General features: G+C 33.7%; 1 pseudogene; it reads left to right on the top strand.

The window, feature by feature from the left end:
- Positions 1-2,924, top strand: part of LOC110595285 — an 11,430-nt pseudogene extending 8,506 nt beyond the window's left edge.
- The last annotated feature ends 4,340 nt before the right edge of the window (positions 2,925-7,264 follow it).

The raw sequence follows: 7,264 nt of genomic DNA, 5'->3' as shown, positions 1-7,264 counted from the left end.
GTGCCTGAACAAAGCATATTTGTATACCTAACCCTTAACTGTACCCCACAATATCATATTTTAAAATATTGATAAAAAAAGAAAAAGAAAAAGAAAATATCTTCACAAGAGCTAACAAATCCAGGCAAGGGGTCATATTACCTGACTGCAGCATAATAATAAGAAAAGACACACTGAAGAGGGTCAGAAGGACAGTTTTATATTACCAGTGTCACCACTCTCCCAGCTACAGGCAGCACAGAGAAATACAAGTCAAAACCAAAATGAGATAATACCTCACACTTGTTAGAATGGCCATTATCCAAAACACAATGATTGTTGGTGAGGATGTGGAGAAAAGGGAACACTTACACACTATCAATGGGATTGTAAACTAGTACAGTCATTATGGGAAGCTGTATGAAGATGCCTCAAAAAATTAAAAATAGATTTACCATATGGTCCAGTAATCTCACTACTGGGACTACATCCAAAGAAAATGAAATCAGAATGTCAAAAGATATCTGAACTTCAGTGTTTACTGCAGCATTATTCACAATAGCCAAAATACAGAATCAATCTGTGTCCATCAACTGATGAATGGTTAAACAAGATGTGTTATATATACCATTATTCAGTCTTTAAAAAGAAGGAACTCCTGTCATCTGCAACAATATAAATAAACCTGAAGGACATTATGTCAAGTGAAATGATCCAGGCACCAAAAGACAAATATCATTTGATTTTACTCATATGTGGAATCTTAAAAAGTTGCTCTTAGGGATGTAAAGAATAAAATGGTGGTTACCAGGAGCTGGGGAGAGGGAGTTGTTGGTCAAAGGATACAAAATGTCAGTTGGATAGAAGGAATGCATTCAAGAAATCTAGCATACAACATGATTACTATAGTTAACAATACAAGATCTATTGTAGTAGCAAAAAATGTTAAGAGTGTAAATATACAGGGTTCTCACCACAAAAATGATAACTATATGAGGGAATAAATGTATTAACTAGCTAGATTTAGTCATTTATCAATTTATATATACTTAAAAACAATATATTGTACCTTGTAAATACATATAATTTATCTGTTCATTTTTTAAAAATTAAAAACAAAAATGTTAGTTACTTCAGTTTTATTCTTTTTTGCTTAAAAATTAAAGTGCTGAGAAAAATGAAAAAAAAATTCCAAAATGGTGAAATGTTTTTGTTTTATAAAGAAGTGGGGTACATTTCAGGGTTAGGAATATAAACATTGATCGTGCGGGTACCCTTGTTGATGAGGTATGCCCCTCCCTCCCGAAATAGTTTTGGCGTACTGCTAATAGATGTATGGGTGGTGCTCTAGGGAATTATTGACAGAAACATTAGAAGCAGTACACCAAAAAAAAAAAAAAAAAAAAAAGAAGAAGAAGAAGAAGAAGCAGTATGCCACAGAATGAGGATTCTGGAGCCAGAGAGTCTAGGATCAAATCCTGGTTCTACCATTTATTAATCTCTTCTTTGATGACTTCATACTAAGTAACAGTTTAGGTATATTTCTTAATTTTTCTGTATTTCAGTTTTCTCATCTGGAAAATGTAGACAACAAATATTGCCTACCTCATAGGGTGGCTGAAGTAATTACATAAGTTAAGAAAGATAAAGTATTAGCACAATGCTCAGAATATAGTAAACACTCAATAAGTGTTAACAATTATTATAATTAAACATCATTTGGACACGTCAAATAATTTGCCTGCCTTTTGTCTCTCCTGATTCTAATCCCTGCCATGCACTAGCATCATACAAATTTTCTTAAAACGAACCTGCTTTAAAAAAGAAAAATAATGATTCACTGTTGTGTAACAGCTAAGTCTTCATTTCTTGTCTTGCAATTTAAGGTAATTAAGGTCCTCCCACAATCTGGTACATTTCTCCCATAATTAGTATTAATTATGTCTTAGTATTATCATCCTCATTTTAAAGACAAGGAAACTGAGACTTATTCAGTTAAGAAAAACATTGCTCTGTGGAACAATTTTACTGATTGACTTCTGACTCAGCAACCTGAAATAAACCTTGAAGTTAAAAGTTGACAGTAACTTTATTTTGGTCCACAGATAATACTGCTTCCTCTCACTTCACCATAACTTCAACCCATAAAGATGAATCTGAAAAAGGTCTAAATATTCAGATAATTCTACATTTTCAGCTATTTCCACATTCTTGGTGAGAGGTGGGAAGTCTTTTCAAATCCTTCATAACCAATTTCATGTTTTATATAGTTAACAACATAAAGGAGGATGAACCTGACTTGAGGTAAAGAAAGTCCATGAAGTGGGAGAGGTAGGGAAAAATTCACTGGGAAGTCCCAAAGTGAGGCCGTGCACCTGACCCAGCCCTGGCCCTCAGTACCCACCTGATCTGCTTGGCCCAGGCAAGATCAAGGCTATTCTCATCTTTAACAACCACTGGAAGCTGTGGCTCTCCGAATTCTACCAATCATACATTGAAGATACACAATAGCAGATCATCAGGGAGACTTTCTATTCAGTATCTAAAAGAGATGAAAATGTTTATAATTTCCTAGCAGGATTATTAACTGGAAAATCTTACAATAAACTGATTTATAGACATTATACAACGTTATATTTTGTGGAAGACTTAGAAAAATGTTTTGAAAATGTCTGTGAAGTAGATTTGATTCTCCACATGGACAGGGCTCACAATATTCTTGCAGAAATGGTGATAGGCAAATGGTGGTATTAGAAACAAACATGAATAAGATTATTATGAAAATTGATGCATAAAATAACTTGAAGATATCTGAGTCTGGCTTAGTGGGAGCTCCAGCTCGTGCTGTATCAGTTGTAAAGAATATGAGTCTTCCTGAGATCCCAAGAAATATTAACACTGGTGATATCAGTATAAAAATTCCAAACTTTCCCTCTTTCAAATGAAAAATTGAAAAGGCCACTCCCAGGTAAAATACAGGTGAAAAAGCCATCTAAGTCTACCATGCAATTGTTTACCAAAAATAGAGAAGATTCTAAACTGTTGCTCTTGGATTTGAGTTAAGATACTGTATAAACGTTGCATAAAATCAGTGTGAAAAAGTTCAATGTTTATTTTTTTGGTCAGTGATTTTAAAGAAGTTAAGTAGCTCCTTTTTGATTTATTTTTCTTCTCTAAACTGCATTCCTATGCCCACCTAAGGCATGCCTATATGTATTGGCTACTACAGTATTTCAAAAAAAGTGTTTAAGATATTTCTTAATTATGTACAATCTAAAATGTTAATGTTTTGTATGAATCACAAGTGCAACATTCCTTAATTTCTTTCTGCTATTTGTCACACAATCGTTATTTAATGAATCAAGTATATATTGCTTAAAAACATTATGACGTTCTTCTCTTAATTTAAATAAACTCCAAGGTAACTGGACTTCTAAAGCAAAAAAAGAAAAAGTGCATGAAGATGAAAGGAAATGGAAGAGAAGACCAAATAAAAACAAAAAGGAAAAAGAGGATAGAGAAATCAATGTACAAAGATACTTCAGTCACTGTTTGGTATACATTCTTTTTTGTTTTCTGAGAAGAAATAGGCAAAATGTCTGTAAATGTGCACCCATAACATCATCTTTCACAAGAAGGCACTGGTACAAAGGATGATGATGTGAATATGAGTGAACATCTCCAGAGCAACAGAAACAAGATAATCCTCTCACTGTTTAGAACTTGCTATGGAGCCATTCTCTTTATGCGTTTCACATCTTCTGCTACCCAGAATATGCTCTGGGGCACTTGGAGAGTAGAGACTCATCTGTCATTACATCGACATGGAAATGAAGGCTTTTTAGTTCCAAATAGAAAACAAAACAATAGATAAATAAATAAAGACTGCAATACCAAAGAGAGCTAGGCACTATAAACTATCATGAGAAATGGTTGATACGTTGGAACAGTCTTACAAAATCCATTCCTATATCTTTATTTTGTTATATTAGGCAACAGTTTCGCTGTAACCCAACCAAAGACACAAAAATTGTATTAATTGTTAGATCTATTTGAGGTCCATTCTTAGCATTTCAGCACAATTCAATTCAATAGCCTTGTAAAAGAAAAATAATAGATGTTGTTTTATTAGCTCTGCTCATTCCTCAGACTGGAAAGCCAATTGGAAAGTCCCTTAATCAGGTTGGAGGGAGATTCTAAGTTGAAAGACAACATTGATGGGAAGCAAACACCACACCTAAATTGGGAAGCCAAAAACACAATTCTGTCTGCAAAACTGCAAATGATCCTCATAGAAAGGAGGAAAGGTGGTGGTGTCTAAATAAACCAACATCATCACACAGATAGTTTTCTGACAAATTGTTTTAGGAGAATTTTTTTAATGGAAAGAAAGGAGAGGACACTGTAGAACATTTGTATAACTGAAGCAGAAATAGCATTCTACAAAGTATTCCCATATATGTATTGTTCTAATTGCAGAACTCCAGTCAGCAATGTGCATCCAGGGATTCATTGAGCAAAGCAAAGTGTACTGTTCATCTCATCTAGAATAAAATAATAAAGCACATTGTCTTGTATGTTGCCTAGTCTCGAACTCCCAGTCTCAAGCGATCCTCCTGCCTTGGCCTCCCAAAGTGCTAGGATTACAGGCATGAGACACCATACTTGGCCTATAGTAAGTTGTAATTATATAGATAGCTTCACCACTTTTAACCTTGATTGGAAAAACTATTTTTAAAAATTTTTAAATATGTTTTCTCTCCATTTATAGTCATACATTACTATTGCAGAAAATTGGGAATAGACAATAATTTAGTGCTTTTTAAAATACATTTATAGTCATGCCCAAATAGTTTTACATTTTAGTTTTATAAAACTGTAATCATTATGTTGTTTTATAGCCTTTTAACTTAATTTTTGTTAACTATTTCATGATCATTTTCCACACAATACAAAATCGTCCTTAAAAATATGGCTTTTTGTGCTTGTAAATTATTTATCAAATAACATACAGTACCCTAATTTAATTTATTTAAACACATCCTGATTATTGGAAGGTGTATTTTTTTCCAGTGGCTCACCATTTTAAATTATGGTACTCTAAAATTGCCTGCGTACAAATATTCATATAGGAAAGGGAATTTTACTCAGAGCAGTTGGAACTGCTGAATTCTGCACCACCCCCTCCTCCGGCCACACATAAACCAAATAGAGCAATTTTACTGTTCTTTGAAACATGGATAAACAAAAATGCATTATTTTAGGTTGTCTAACTAGTACAAATAGAATCTGAATTGGGAGGATTTTTTAAGTTAAACTTCTAATTTTGAGATCATTGTATGAGGGGGGAACCCCCAAACCCAGAACTTACTAAAAATTGTGAATGTATCCTTACATGTTTAAACTTCAGTCATCTTCAAAGTACTCTTCGTTTGAGGCAATACACCTATCAAGACAATTTTTTCACTGCTCAACAATTTTTGAACTTGTTAATTTTGATGCCTTTCAGTGGTTCTGCCATTTTTGGTTTCACCTCTTCCACACCAACAGAACATTTCCTTTTGAGAACTTTTTTCCTCTGGGAAAACCAAAAAAAAAAAAAGTAACTCAGGGTGAGATCGGGTGAATAAGGAGGGTAAGGCAAGGGGTTCATGCTGTTTTAGGTCGTAGACTGCTGAACTCTCAGCACGGTGTGGGCAGGTGCACTTGTAAATCACCCATCATGAAATGGGCAAACATGTTGAAAGAATCTCAAAAAAAAAATGCAGAAGACGAATGCAGCCTTTCACAACAACACTAGCTGGTACACTGATGTCGATGATTTCCTAGAGAACTACTAAGCCTGTCTACAAGGAGCCTTCCCTCCAAAAAAAAAATTCCGTTTTTTTTTGGGGGGTCCCCTTTGTAAATTCACATACAGTTGCAAAAAATGGTACAGAGAAATCCAATGTATACTTTAACCAGTTTCTCCCAATGGTAGCATCTTGCAGAACTATAGTATAGTATTGTGACTAGAATATTCACACTGATAGTCAAGGTACAGAATAGTATGTTAATCACAAGAATCACTCATATGACCATGTTATAGTCAAACCCATTTCCCTCTTACCCAACTCTCTCCTTAAATAGTGGCAACTACTACTCTGTTCTCCATCTCTAGTTGTGTCATCTTAAAAGTATTTGAATGAAATATATAACCTTTTAGAATTGGCTTTTTCTCATTTGGTATAATCCTCTGGAAATTCATCCAGGTTGTTGCACATACCAATAGTTCATTCCTTTTTATTATTGTGTCAGTATTACACGGTATCGACATACCACAATGTTTTAACCATTCACCCATTGAAAGGTTATTGCTTCCAGTTTTGTGCTATCACAAATGAAGATACTGTAACATTCATATACATGTTTTTATGAACATAAATGTTTATTTCCCTGAGATAAATGCCCAGTTATAGTGTAGTTACATATTTGTTTTTAAGAAACTGCCAAACTGGGTTCCAGAGTAGTTGAACCATTTTGTATTCCCACTGGCAATGTATGAGTGATTCAGTACCTCCACATCCTCATCAAAATTGGTTTTGTCACATTTTTTTTAGCCATTCTGATAGGTGTGTAGTGATATCTCATGGTTTTATTTGCATTTCCCTGGTGGCTAATGATATTGAACATTTTTTACATGTGCTTATTTGCCATCTTTATATTCTCTTTGGTAGAATGTCTTTTCATACATTTTGCCTATTTTCAAGGTGAATTTTTTTTTTTTTGCTGTTGATTTTTTAGGAGTCTTTATATATTGTAGATACTAGTCCTTTGCAAATATGTGATTTGCAAATATTTTTTCACAGTTCTTAGCTTTTATCTTCACCCTTTTAACAGGGCCTTTTGCAAAGAAAAAGTTATATGTTTTGATGAAGTCTAATTTATTAATTTTCTTTTTATGGATTGTGCTGTTGGTGTCAAATTTATGAACTCTGCCTATTCTTAGACACCAATGATTTTCTCCATTATTTTTTCCTAAAAGTTTTAAAGTTTACATTTAAGTCCATACTCATTTTCAGTTAATTTTTTGAATAAGTTATTAGTTTTGATTCGAGGCTCATTTTCTTTCCTATGAATGTCCAATTTTTCCAGCATTAGTTGATAGACTTTTAAAAAGACTATCTTTCTTACACATAATTGCTTTTGCATCTCTGTCTAAAATTAATTGGGCATATTTGTGTGATTTATTTCTAGGTTCTTTTTTCTGTTCCATTGATCTATGTGTTGATCCCTCCACCAATAC

The sequence above is a fragment of the Carlito syrichta genome, unplaced genomic scaffold (genome assembly GCF_000164805.1).
Source record: "Carlito syrichta isolate Samal-C Ts95f unplaced genomic scaffold, Tarsius_syrichta-2.0.1 Scaffold289003, whole genome shotgun sequence".
In the NCBI taxonomy this organism is placed as follows: Eukaryota; Metazoa; Chordata; class Mammalia; order Primates; family Tarsiidae; genus Carlito; species Carlito syrichta.
This window is presented reverse-complemented; position numbering and strand designations above follow the sequence as displayed.